Genomic DNA, 13321 nt, shown 5'->3' on the forward strand with positions numbered 1-13321 from the left:
AGATGATTCAGTCGAGGTTTCAACGGCCGGCATGGACATTTGGGAGACATCAGGCCAAGAGCCGCTCTCAGGCATCAATTTGGACGACTGTGAGCGCATCGACGTGACAAAGAACGGGGTTAGGCTGGTTTTATCCACCGGCCTGACCGTGTAACAAAGCAAAATGTCGATGGATAAACGTGGCGAGACTGATCCTCGTGATCGGCCCCAAAAGATTTATGAAGGGACATCACAAAACCTTCACCGAGCAAGCAAACATGGAGGCCGATTCCAGCAATCGGCCAAAATTATCCTCACCAACCATTCTGCCTGGGTTCGACATGTTATCCAACAGAGCCGATACCATCAATTCTCTTGACAGAATCGGCTCCGGGGGGCACCCAGGTAGATAAAACACGAGGATATGCAGTGAAGTGCCTCATTCTTTGGTAATGAGTATTAAAGTATGGGGGCCGATGCACAAGTCGGCCGTAAAAAATTCGGAAAATTCGAAAATTTTTGAGCACAGCCGATGCAGCAGACATCGACTTAAGGATATAAAAGCCGATGCATGGCCATCGACTCAAGAGGAATAATTGTTACGATCAGAGGGTCGATGGAGCACGAAGGGAGATTTTAATGGAAGAACTCCTCAATGGAGTAGTTTAAGGGCTCGGATCCTCTCTTCAAGAACAATGCCAAGAGCAGCCTGGACGTGCAGATCAGGTCAAGGATGGATTGCCTCAGATCCACCGAAGGAAGGGGGCCGACTGAAAGGCTCGGGGGGCAGCTCACCCTGAAGGTTCTCTGCTCTGGGGAGCCGATTTTGTTGGAATCGGCTGGCTCTGCATTGTGGCATGAGGTCAATGGCGACCTGATTGGCTATTTCGCTACCTTTCTCGCCTTGACTAAAGCTCGGAGGGCCACTAACTTGGGAGGTGCTATTTTCGAGAGCCAATTGGAGTTGCATTGGCTGACACTGCATCATGATCTTCTCAGGGAGGAACTGGGAAGGAAAAGCCGTCGTCTTGTACGAGGTTTGGACCGTCTTTGGTGCTGCAAGAAAAGGAAGGAGACTGGTTTCTCAAATTAGCCGATGAACAGTCATCGAGTCGCGGGACTGCAAAATACCACGGTCAAGTAAAACAATAATAATCCGATTCGTTGCTATCGGTCTTGGTGTGGCAAGCGGAAGGATGGAGATTGGATTAATGGAAGGAGAAATTGAAAGAACAATTCTCATTAATTCAAAGGAGCAGCTTTACAGGAAGAGCCGATGGCTCTCAAAAGAGGGATCTGGTGCCTAGTGCACCGCTACTGCTAGTCCTACTCTACTAGTCGTCGCTGTCCTCATCATCGCCGTCGTCGAGGTCGTCGGCGCTGCTCCCAGGAAGCTCCTCGCCGCTGCTGCCCCAGCCGTCGGCTGGAGCTTCCTCCTCCTCCTCGTCATCATCATCATCCTCGCTGTCCGCCCAGCTGCGGAAGCGCTTCGTTGGAGGATACCCAGCGGAGGAGGAGGAATCATCTTCCTCCTCCTCATCTTCTTCTTCCTCGTCGTCATCGTCGTCCTCGCTGTCCGCCCACATGCGGGAGCGCTTCTTCGGCGGAAGCCTGGCGGAGGGGGAGGCCTTGGTCCTCTCTGCTTCTCCTTCTTTCTTCTCCTTGTCAGAAGAGATGGGATTAGCCCTGGAGCGGGGATCGTCCTTTTCCTTGCTCTTCGGCGACGATTGGAGAGAGAGGCTTGAAGCGGAGGAGGAAGAGGAAGACATGGCTGCAGGGGAAGAGGTTTTTTTTGTTTTGGTGAACGGAGCAGAGCAAGGGGATGGAGTGGTGAACCGTTTGGCACAGATAAATAAAGGGAGTGTAGTGGAGATTTAATGCCATGACGGTTCTCGAGGACGTGATGCCGAAATTGCCAATTCATACAGAGAAGCCCAGGAGGCGAGGTGTAATGATGGAAGATTCTGCAGCAGTTCTGCTCTTCCACGACATGACCCGACGAAAGAAGAGCATAATGATTTTGGAAATGTCATTTCCAAAACCAGGGGGGCATGTGTTATCACCAGAATTTGACCGGGTCAGAGGTGGGCCGCGATCAAGATGGATTTGAAGATATATACATGGAAGAAATACGTGAATCGACCTTTTAGACCAAGTTGGGCTTAATTGCCCGTGTATCTGTAAAATATTAGATCGCATCTTAGTTTAGAAGTTAGAATCTTACCCGTGCACGGTTTGGTGCACGCCCACATTAGAAAGTCCGCTGGACTATAAATATGTATCTAGGGTTTATGGAATAAACAACAACCAACGTTCAACCACAAACAAATCTCGGCGCATCGCCAACTCCTTCGTCTTGAGGGTTTCTACCGGTAAGCACCATGTTGCCTAGATCGCATCTTGCGATCTAGGCAGCACAAGCCTGCCCACGTTGTTCATGCGTTGCTCGTACTGAAGCCTTTTTGATGGCGAGCAACGTAGTTATCTTAGATGTGTTAGGGTTAGCATTGTTCTTCATATTACATGCTATCGTAGTGCAACCCTTGCATGTCTAGCCGCCCTTACACCTATTTTAGGTGTAGGGGCGGCACCCGCTTGATCATAGTTTAGAAGATCTGATCCGTTACGGTTGCTCCTTGTTTCATCAAGGATTAGTTTAACATCCGAAATAGTTAGGCCTTACAAAGGGTTGGAGGATCCAGCGGCGTGTAGGGTGGCGTTTGCTAGCCCTAGAAAGGATGTTCCGGGGATCAACCTCGTGTTGGTTTTTAGGCCCTATCTAGGATCGGCTTACGGTCACCGTGCGCGAGCGCGAGGCCCAATCGTGAGTAGGATGATCCGATTATGCGGTGAAAACCCTAAATCGTCGTAGATCTAATCAGCTTTATCTTGATCAAGCAGGACCACCATATATTCGGACACCGTGTCCGGATCATGGGTGGATCGGCTCTTTGAGCCGATTCACAGGATAACCTGAGAGCCGATCGAGGCTCTTATTTAACGTTTACGTGTGTGCCCTGCAAGAAACTAAGCGAGGCATCATCCACACCTTCCCCGACTGGTATAGGTCGGTGGCACGCCCTTGTGATAAACATCGGACGTGCGACCAGGAGGCTTTGCGGGCCGTCGCTCTGAGGGACTGGGGCCAGCCGCAGCCCTAGTTGTTCCCGGCTCTACCGTGTTGCCGGTCTCTGCCCGCCAGGGGGTTTCTGACGTCAACAATAAGCCTTCTTGAAGTTATCAATAACACTCATTGCAATATTTTCTGCTACAGTAGCATCATAATAAGGACAATATGTCTCAAACCGCAGTCGGGCGAAATTAGCGACAACCACAATCCAAAAGTGATTATCTCTAACAGGAAGAATTACCTGAAAAACAACCAAATTTTTAAAATACCTAAAAAAATCTACACTACTTAAAAAGAACGAAGGTGTTCCCTATTCTGCCAAGGCATCCACTACGACAAACCTTTGGTCGTCCTCTCGTCGTACTGCCGTTCCGCACCTGGGCCGCGTCGTCCTTCCCGCGCGCAAACGTTGTCGTGGGCCGTGGCTTCGTCGTCCCGCAAACGTCGCCGCATTCAACCCACCCACGCCCACACAGCGCCCCCGCCGCCCATCTCCCTCGCCCATCGTCACGCAACCCTAGCGCCGAGCAGCCCTCCGCCGCCAGTCTCGCCTCCTCGCCCAAGCTGCCTCCTGCTGTCGTCTCCCTGCAAAAGTGCCCGCAGTCTCGCCTCGTCGTTGCCGGACTCCTGACCACCGAGCGAAGCGCCGCCTCCATATTCTCTCCCCGAGAATCCAGCCACCTCTCCTCTCGGCCTCTCCAGCATCCACACCTTGGCAACGGCCCTATCGGCCTCTCCCCGACATCCGGGAGCCCTCACTGGCCTCACACCTCCTCTTCCAACGCCACCTTGGTCGTCACCGTCTCTACCGCATGGATCCGGCGCCATCGCCTCCCCCTCAACCGTCGGTAATCCCCCCGCTTGTCCATGTTCACCACTGCCCGACGCCCTCCATAGATCGTGACCAAGAGGAGCAGCACATACCCTCAAAAAAAGAGGAGCGGCACAGAGTCAATCTGGGCATGGAGGCCCAGATCCGACCTCCCCCTTCCTCCTCCATACCCCTCTCTCTAATTCATACTCTCATATTGCAAATCAATTTCGTTCGTGTTCAAATCTGTAGCAATCAGATTATTTACCATGTAATCCATTTTTCCGCAATCAATTTTAGGTCACTGGATGCACGAAACGATTCATGGTTTCAATGAATTTTGGGTCGCTGGATGGGCGCTCGTCAGGCCACAACCGCCAGCGAGTCTGTCGTCGCGGACTTCACGAACTGCTTCATCGTCGCGTGGGAGCAGCTCAATCCTCAAGTCCCCATACGTAGCTGTGAACAAGGTGATTTCTAATCGACTGAGCACATGTACTACTTAGCAGAGAGGTTTCAGTGTTGATTCTTTTGGGGACAATCACAATTGTTGCTCCCTTTCACTAACAAAGGTGAGCACTTCTCATCTATATGCACATACATTCGTTGATTCAGCTAAAGCAGATACTAGATTGGCTGTGAATCAGTTTTTTGGTATAATACTCACAGCTGGGTGAATACCTAGAAGGTTGTTGTTTTCATTGACATTTCCGTCAAAAAAATTAATTGTACTACATGATATGAACTGATGATAAGAAGTTAAATAGTTTATCTTACCAGTAAATTTTACTTTAATTCAAATGTGTAGATATATTTCATCTGATGCTTTCATAAATTGAATTATTGTATGTGGGACTCTGGGTGCAGAACAACATGGTAGTCATCATAACCGATGCCTTTTGTTTTATTCCTTTGCTGCAGACCAAATTTTGCTTTCTTTTAACCAAAGTATGTATTATTCAGGTATAATCAAGGATGCTAAGCAATTTTAACTAATATATGCAATATCTAGCTGACAAACCTGAGGTCTTAAAAATGCTACTTTCATTTTTGTTAGATATATCTTGTAACAAACCTATGAGAACACAATTGGTAGTTCTCTAACTTCTATTTTTTTGGGAAATGCTATTGTTACATATTAAGATGCCAACTCTGAAGCTTGATTGAAAATATTGTGTTGTTATTTTACAACCATACTATAGTTTGATCGCTTGCTATAAGAAACAACCTTGTTACATACTTCAGTTTTTGTATTTCAGAAGATGAACTGTGCTTTAATATCATGATCATATAGGAGGATCATATTGATTAGCTCAATTTTTTTTATTATTTTCCATGATTTTAAGACCGGTCATCGCATTTTGTCATGATCATCCAATAGTTGTCTCACATGCGAGTATACAAATATCGAGGTTATCATTTAGCACATATATTACTTATGATCTCACTGATGGCATAAACTTTAGGATACCTGTGATGTTGCATTGGCAGATACAAACGTGATAAACATGGGTATTAAAAAAGATAGATACAATGCTCTTTACCTAAGTTATTTATTGATCTCAACCAAAGTTCAAAATTTTATTAATTGATAGACGCAGAAAGAAAGGGGTATTGATTCAGATTCCCATCTTATTACAGATCTCCCAGAACCACAAATAATCTTTGTCTTTTGTATTGCAATCAAAATGTTTGTGATCTGATGTTCGCATAGGCATCATATGCACCGAAGGAGTTACAACCTTCTCTCTGTAGACAACTTGTAGGCATGCCCTCTGCAGCTTCCCGCTCCATAAAAGAGGCCGCTTCCATTGTATATGTATGCTTGCGTTATGAAAGCCTTAGTGTGCTGATCTATGACAAGCTTATCAGCAGATTGAGTCTTGTCCTGGTCATATGGGGTGTCAGTCTCCTGCAGCTGAATGTATGCTCCTTTCAAAAATTTGTGTCTCCTTGGAGCCTGGTCAGATCATTACTATTTAATTTCCCTTAGGATCAACCAAGTTAGTTGTGTCCTATCAATGTATAAGTAGGCATTCACCTGCAAAAGAAACTACTGGGTTCAGGTTATAGCATTACCGAATAGGATGTGAACTACATAAGTGGCGAGAATAGGAATGCCTCAAAAGCGACTTTCTTCGTAGTATTTTACATCCTTTAATAAGATACATAAAGAGATTTTCATAAACTAAACTACATAGTTCTTTGGGTTGCTCTAAAGCATATGATGAATTGAGTACCTTTTCATGAATGTCCAAGAATTTTTAGTGTTGAAAGGAGGCCCTTAATCGAAAAACTAATTTATTCTTTTTCCAAGGTCCGCTCTCAAACTTTTGCATTTATTTCTAACACATTTAAGTTCTTTCTAACACAGAAAATCATCATATGTGTTGCGATGACTACGAGGACACTTGACACCGTGACGCGAGATGCCGATCATGCACCACCTCTCCGAGCATCTTCGCCGCTATGAGGATGCACTCTTCATGCATATTTTCATGGGGATCTGAGGCGGTGGCTAGCTCTTCGACCTCATCGTGACCAAGGAGCACTACACCAAGTGTGCTGCTGTGAAGCTCATCAAGACAATTATTGTGGCTGTGGAGAGATGCCATTTGCTTGTTGTCATGCACAGGGACCTCCAGCATGAAACTTCTTGTTTGCCGGCACCGCCAAGGACATGCCACTGATTTTGGGCTATCCATGTTCTAGAAGCCTGGTATGTACTCTTTTTCTTTGCTTTACATTGACCAGTCTACCACAATTCATGATATAGAGATGGCCTTTCATGTGTAGTAATTTATTGACCGGTTGGAGCTTCTTGGGATAATCAAGATGGCAATAGTACTTTGTAAACATTTGTTTAAAAAAGTCTTCCTGTTATTCTATATTTACTTGAAAAGGGTGCTCAACATAAGGATTTTTTTTGGGTTTCTTGCTTGGCACTATAAGAATCAATGTAGACGTCTCCTTCATTGCGGCTACCTATTCTGCAGATTTTTTTCCCTTCGGAATTCGGAGCATAATTTATATACATTTTGAGAATCATGGTTTTAAGGCGTATACCTTTTAGAACGCTTAGGCAATAAGACGCCATGGTAGCGCCTCAGAAGTTTGTCCGCTTTAGGCACTTAGGTGTCAGGGCGGGGGTAGAACGCTTTACCGCCTTAAAAAACCATGTTGAGAATGCCTATTTTCCAGAAGGAAAATATTTATTTCTCACTCGAGTTAGTGTTGGCGATCTGAATCTATCATTTGTTACTCTGATAGGAATTCTAATCTCCAACAAAGTCACATAATTCTTGCAAATACAAGAAAAGGGCAAATTGTATGAAGAAATCTTCATGAAATGGTCAAATTGCAAAGAAAAGTGTTGCAAATTGTCAAATCCCCTGTCCCAATTCTCTACCACCTGCAATTATCGGTCTTTGCCTTATCTCACCTGTCAGTTATGTGGAATGTGATGGCCTGGATTCTGGTGTAATAAGATAAGTAAATATAGTGTTAATTTTTGACTTGTTTCTCGAGTTGTAGTACTCTTTCAGGAAGATTTGCTAAGTTTCTACATGACCAACATCATTAATTGGTTTTTTATATGGAGCTTTAGCTATTTTCCCTTAGATCTATCGAACTAATGTAGCCTACGCATTCATTCTAGCATGTAGTCGGTGAATGCACAACCACCTACTATTAGTAATGCAGATGATGTTCATTTATATTTGATGTAGGTAGCTTTGATGAAAAGTACTTTGAATTATGGACGAATTTTAGCCATTTATTTGTGTTAGTGTAGAACTATAACTCATATCTGACATTGTACCGGATTTAGATCTCTTACAGTGGCATACGATTGCCATTTAGATATCCTACAATGGCATAGTGGCAATGCACCTTGGATTTCCATTAATATGTGTGCTAGCGATAAACTGATCATGTTTGAGGTGAGATACATAGCACCTAATTGTTACCGTTGCGACATAAACCACTATTCATCCCTTTGGTTCTGGCTGAATGAAAAATGACACACAGCTTCTTATGTGCCCTGTAGGTTTACTTTGGCATGTTGATCTTCCTGGGGTCCATGGTGTACGACCCGCAAGAGATCATTTAGAGGGCGCACCACAGCGACATGGACTACATCAAGCATGGGCTCATACTCTTCACTGATTTCATCGCCGTCCTTGTCAGGATCCTCATCATCATGGTGATTGGCGAGCACGAAAACCACCTTGGTGGCATATTCATTCTCCATCCACTGTTTACCCCAATTTATGGTCATGTTGATGTGGTATGATCTGATCTATTGTGCTGATGATGTTGGTTTCCATTGAAGCTCAAGAACGCAGGTGACAAGTCAAAAGAAGGGGGGAGGAGGTCTTGAACATTTCATGTGCACATAGTAGATACTATTGGTATTACCACCATCGCTACTGGTACTACCACTGCTACGTAAGAAAGTTGGTGAAGTAATTGTGTGTGAAGAGGAGGAGGAGGAGATCTTGAACATTTCCTATGCACATAATAGATACTACTGCTGCTACCACCATCGCTACTGGTACCACCTCTGCTACATAAGAAAGTTGGTGCAGTAACTTGTGTCTATTCACTCTGTTAATTCACGCGTGTGAATCTGATGTGACTTTGAAGCTTTTGCTCACACGGTTTTCATTCCAGATTTCATGTACTCTTGCAGTATTTCATGAGTTGCTTGAAACCTGGAACACATTCATAAGTGAAATGGTTTTTGTTGTATGATTGCTCGTGTGTCTGAACTTTGCATTGTTCATTTTATTTATGCGATTAATGCATCTTTGTGTCGTTCAAATTTTATTGGATGTCCCTGAAGGATCTGCCAAATGCATCTCATGCATATGTTGCAGCCTTATGTTGATGAGCTATGTTATTGTTTTTTTTTTTTTGACTTGAGCTATGTTATTGTTGTGGTTGGCTCGCTGGGTGGTACTGGCACCATGTATGTTTTTTCATTGTTGTGGACTCAGTACGTAAACATGTCTCACAATTCAGCCTTAGAGTTTGAGGCCTCTCGGGACTACAGGACCAGAAACATAACAAAATGCAAGGATGCGAAACACGGGAAGAAGATACCCAATATGGACTACTCCCTTCAGTCTTGATTAATTGACGCATCAGATTTCATAGGTCCATGTTCAATCATGTCCATTAAATTCAACCGGAGGTAGTAGTAGACTAGCATAGTGCTCCTTCGATACAATGCAACTATATGGGAAACGATTAATACCCCGCTCCCCCGATCCATAAATAAGTACCCCACTCCTCCGATCCATAAATTTGATCTTAACCCTGGACACTTATTGTGAGTAGTAGATTTTTATCTACCTTTAATACAAGATAAGTAACTATTAAAGGGGTATGAAAAGCATGCAACAACTAACAGCTAAAAGATGTCTTCTCAACAAAAAAAGAAGAATGCCCTTCCAACGGTTAGAAGTGTTGATTTATTTGTTCAGTGATTTTGGTACCACCATAATATTTCCTAAAAATGAAATATTGTCTTGCATATATTACATTCTATACCTTTGGATGAATGTTAGCTTTGTGTACCATAGTCATCCTCCGTAAAGCCTTTGGCCGAACCTATTTAGAGTCATCCTCGGTAAATCCAGTCTCAACCAGAGATAAGGTAAAATCTTCTAATGACATTTATGAAGGTTTAGAATATAGGTGAAACTTACCGCGGAAGAGTAACAAGACCTAAAACTTGGAACCATGCAGAAGCATAACAATGATTTCTTGTTATTGCATTCGGTATTATCATGATGTAGTATACTATGATATCTTTGATTTATTTTAGTTGAGAATTATATATGTGTATTGAGAAATGAAATTTAAGGACCCGTGGCAACGCACGGGCATCTGTACTAGTAAAATTAAAAGGACAAATTTAATTTTTAAAATACAAAAAATCAAACAGTTGCACAAGAGTTGAAATAGCAGTTGAAACCAAATTCAATTATAAAACATCAAAGGAAAACTTGTGGCATACTAGACAATGTATATATTCAAGATACAAATATCATAAAAACAAAATACTCACAACATAAAAGTGATATATCCTGCAGGGTAAATTAGGCTCCATAATGTAATTCTTCAGTGCGTTCGGATCAGCACCCAATTCCCTGAATGTCCTCTAGCAGAGTAGAGAGAGAAAAAAAACACACATTTTACCATTCTGCCAAACAATTATCCATAAAAAAAGTAGAAAATATCCATATTTAATAAATAAATAAAAAGAGTAAAAACTTACTACACTCTCACTATACATTATGTACTTTAGGCACTCGGGGACGCTGTTGATTAAATAAGACATCGTTGTCATACTGCTCTTCCATTACGGTGGCGAGCAAATACATTCATAACGTAGTCATGAACATAACCACCAGAGTTGCATTGACAACCCAAAATTTCTGTGAGTGGCCCATCTTCCCCTTGTCTCAACAATTCTTGGGCTGCACAACGAAACAAAATCACAACATAGCAAAAACATTATTTAAAATGATTAAATAAAATGGAAAACCGAGTGGCATAAAATAGTAGGATACCTTCTTCCAAATTGCGCTGGTAAATACTTTCGCACCCACTCCATCATATCAATCTCAGCCTGCGTCGAATCTCTAATTGAGAGGAAGGGGCGATGATTTCCATGATGCAAAGGTTGACTTTGTGAAAGCCCTGCTGTTGATCCTCTGTTATATGTGCCTTGTGACAGACTCGTGTTAAATCGTACCTGCTGTTCACCATAATTCCTCCGGTGATACTGCGGCGTAGCACAAACACGTGGGGACCGAATCATGAATTCCGGAAAGGGAGTAACCACATAACCAGCGTTCCCACCCACATCTTCATCATCATGTTGGCTACTATTATACCTTCCTGCATTTTGAGAGCTCTGAAAATTTTGCTGCCCAAGCGTGTTGTAAGAGCTGTTATGACCAGTGTTGTAAGAGCTCTGAAGAGAAGACGCTTCATAGGGAATAGATCTCTCATGTCTATAACCAGCAAACCCAGAGTTAAAACCAGACACAGATATTATCCTTCCAGGTGTGTTTACTGCTTGCAAAGAAGAATGATTTGACAGGTGCAAACCATCAATGTTAGAATTAATAGCTTGGGAGGCGGGGAGGGTGCACGAAATTAACGAGTCCTTCGCCCTCCATGGAATGTTCTTCCATTTCGATCACGGAGAATGCCACGATAACCGGATGACAATACGAGGTTGCGATGGCTGCGACATACCGGGGACTCCGTCTAGATACTCGGTGTTGAGTACTTGGATGGCATACAAACACTTCCAACAGGCACCAAATGTTCAGCCATCAAGACATCTGAGGGTGATGAATATGAAAATTTCTTCATTGCAAGCGTTTTCGTCCTCTCAATCCTTTCTATTTCTTCCCAGGCAGAAGGTTCATCCAACGGGTCACATGGAACAATATAACTAGTTTGGTCTCGCTCCACTTGCCATCTTTGAGCTACCCTCCTCCGATACGAGACATCTTTTGTTTCTTCGCAGACGAGTCATGCTTGGAAACCGTGAGACTCGGATGAATTTCTCTTCGAAGACGGGGGTAAAAGAGAATCTTCAAGACCGAGTAGCTGGATTATTAGAAGTGGAAACCTTAGCACGCTCATCGGCAAAAGCGAGTGGGATTAATTGGAGGTTACGCACTTGTAGTGCAATAAGATTGAGTTTCAACTGCCAGCTTCTTGCCAATTTGTTTAACTTCAACTGTTGGATCGTTAGAATTACCGGATGAGCCATCTTTGAAATCTACTCTATCAGCGTTAACACAAGCCAAAGAGTCGGCCTTGCAGGTTTTCGTAGTAGCACCTGAAGAACACGCGAGCTGAGCCACTCCCTTTGCTAGTGGACTCGGGAAAACAAAGGACAACTTCATTTCCTACGAGTTGCATCAACTTGTTTAACATTGTCAAGCACCTTCGGGGGGGTCACGAGAGGGCATGTTTAACCTCTCACCAACTGCGCTCTTACCGGTATCTAAGGCAACCGAGCGAGTTGCAAGTTTCGAAGCAAGAGGACTATTCAAAAGTCCACAACAGTTGCAAACAACTCCTTTCTGGACAAGCAAATCCAAAGCTCCTTCGGACGGGAGTATTGATGGAAGATCCTCCACAACGCGATCAAGATATGCTTCGAGATTCAGGAGATACTCCTTATACAATGCATTTGGCGTGTATTTGCAATTAATGGGAATGAGCTGTTGAAGCAACCTAATACGTTTATAAACATTCGACTAATCGGCATGATTTGCTCACGCCACATGTCATCGCACATCTCAGCATTAGTAGCAATACCCTTATTCCTGTTACGGCTTTACGGCAAGTCTGTATGTTTGGTCATTCAATACGGAGACTTCTTGATTTGATTCAGTTCTAACGGCGGATGGGCTATCACCCGTCCCATTCGAGCGGTATATATGATCAAAATCATTGAGTATACCCGGACAATTCGCCATATTACTTGAACCATGGCCTTGAACAAGAACCACCCTGTTTATCTTCGGATGCGCAAAATCTTCATTCATTATAGTGGCTCGCAAGCTGCAAAACATTGGCAATCTTATTGTTGATGATTGGCTGAATTGCGAGAAAATATTTCAAAGTACAAGCCACTGCTGAATTTCTTTCGAGGTCATCGATAGCTCTGTTGCAAAATAAAAAACAAAACAAAACAAAAAATTAGTAATTGCGAGACAATTACTTCAAAATATAAAACATTACACTACGGATGTCAATTAAAACAGAACATCACAATAAACGTACCAACGGACGCATCGCGAGCTTCACAAAGGAGCAAAGAAACGTCTCGAGACCGGGATGCGGATCTCCAATACGGAAAGTGGAAGACCCACTCGATGAAACGGAGTACGTCTCACATCCTTCAGCTAATTATAACACACATAAAGAAAAATAAAAAACACGAGTTTCGGGACAACACATAAACATAAAATTTTAAAACATGTATTGCTCATCATCGGATAATAAAATACACTAACCGGTATTTCACCATAGGTTCCATCCTCCGTGAGAAACCAAGTCAAGTTTTTCAAATTCACTAAGCATGACTCGAATCCCATACGCTAATTCTTGGAACAACACTAGCAAGCTCTTTGACTTTTATATCAAGATATTCTAAGTAAGTCATCTACAAAGAACAACAAAGCAAAAAAAAAAAAAATCAGGCACTCAGATAGAATTAATCAATAACATGACAACGGCAATGCTGTTGAGAAACTAAAGAAGTTACTAACCGGAGGAACTACCAAGCAACCACGAGAGGGCACCTTGTAGACCACAATCAACGAACGTTTTCATGGAAGCTGAAAGTTTACGAAACAACT

Source organism: Lolium rigidum, chromosome 4, assembly GCF_022539505.1.
Source record: "Lolium rigidum isolate FL_2022 chromosome 4, APGP_CSIRO_Lrig_0.1, whole genome shotgun sequence".
Taxonomy (NCBI): Eukaryota; Viridiplantae; Streptophyta; class Magnoliopsida; order Poales; family Poaceae; genus Lolium; species Lolium rigidum.